The sequence below is a fragment of the Pundamilia nyererei genome, unplaced genomic scaffold, assembly GCF_000239375.1.
Source record: "Pundamilia nyererei isolate P.nyererei 1_Seehausen unplaced genomic scaffold, PunNye1.0 scaffold00757, whole genome shotgun sequence".
NCBI lineage: Eukaryota > Metazoa > Chordata > Actinopteri > Cichliformes > Cichlidae > Pundamilia > Pundamilia nyererei.
Window position 1 is genome coordinate 10,989 of NW_005188158.1, and position 1,158 is coordinate 12,146.

The 1,158-nt window shown below is 32.8% G+C and overlaps 1 long non-coding RNA gene across 1 annotated transcript in view; it reads right to left on the minus strand.

Annotated features, from left to right (window-relative positions):
- LOC102207230 (uncharacterized) overlaps positions 1 to 287 on the minus strand; it is a 1,757-nt gene extending 1,470 nt beyond the window's left edge. The window contains exon 1 of the long non-coding RNA XR_312461.2: positions 208 to 287. This is a non-coding gene — a long non-coding RNA (uncharacterized LOC102207230). The remainder of the gene's footprint in view (positions 1 to 207) is intronic.
- Positions 288 to 1,158: the final 871 nt, after the last annotated feature.

The following is a 1,158-nucleotide window of genomic DNA, read 5'->3' on the forward strand; positions in this document are numbered from 1 at the left end:
AGTTTATAGCAAAATGCATTGTTTCTATTTGGGGTCATTTTTGACCCCACTCGTGGAAGAGTGTAGGTACTGGTAGGTTGTGCATCCAAGGGTTAACAGACATCTAATAAACAAAATTATTTCTTGTTTCCTTCCTTACTGTTTGCAATATAGAGATAAACAGAGTTTGGTCAGCAAATTAAGAATATTTATAATAGAAGAACAAACCTCGTGACATTTGGATTTGAACTGATTCTTCAGTTTCTCTGCTTTTTCTTTCTGCTGCTGGAGCTGATTGATGATTTCAGTATTCATCTGAAATGTTACACGAAGAAAGAGCAGAAGAAAGAAAAGCTGATGTTTAAGACAATCATGATAACACAACTAGTCACAGTTACATTATGTAAATATAAGTTGGTTCATACAAATGAGAAATGAACAAAAAATGTTTTTATTTAAACGTTTTCTTTTTAAATAATTCAAATAAATTAAGGTCCAAAGAATATATGTGATTTTGAATGTAGTTTCCCAAAATAAAAGTAGAAAAAAACAAAACAAAAAAGAAAATGCACACACAAACACACACACACACACACACACACACACACACACACACACACACACTATAACATGTATAAAATGTGATTTATGAAAAAAAGAGCAACTATTCAGTTTATCTTTTACTTGAGTGCAGCTGGATTTCTGTGTCACTAAAAGGTTTTTGGTGTTTTTTTGTTTGTTGGTAAAGTTTAACAGCATAAGTGTCAGAATTAAACGTGAAAACATAAAAACATCTCTTTGAATGTTTCCCTTTTTTCATCGTTCCTCTTTTTCTCATTCTTGAGTTTATTTTCCAGCTCCAGACACAAGGAAGAAACATCACAGATTTTAACAGGGAAACAATATTTTTTTTAGTACTTTATGCTTTTGTGCATAAAATGACATATAGTATTTTCTTTTCTTTTTATTGGTCTGTAGGACACAAACTTTGTTTGCAGCTTCATCCATGTTGTCCTGTAATGTTATATACCAAACTGCACCACTAGATGGTGGTGTCATAATAATGCAGAAGAATGATAAACCTGCATAGCTGAATGTGCCGTTACATGTGTGTTTATGCGCTGCATTCATCCAAAGGCACTTGTTCCTTGCTGAGGACGTTTCATTATCAGCCACTAT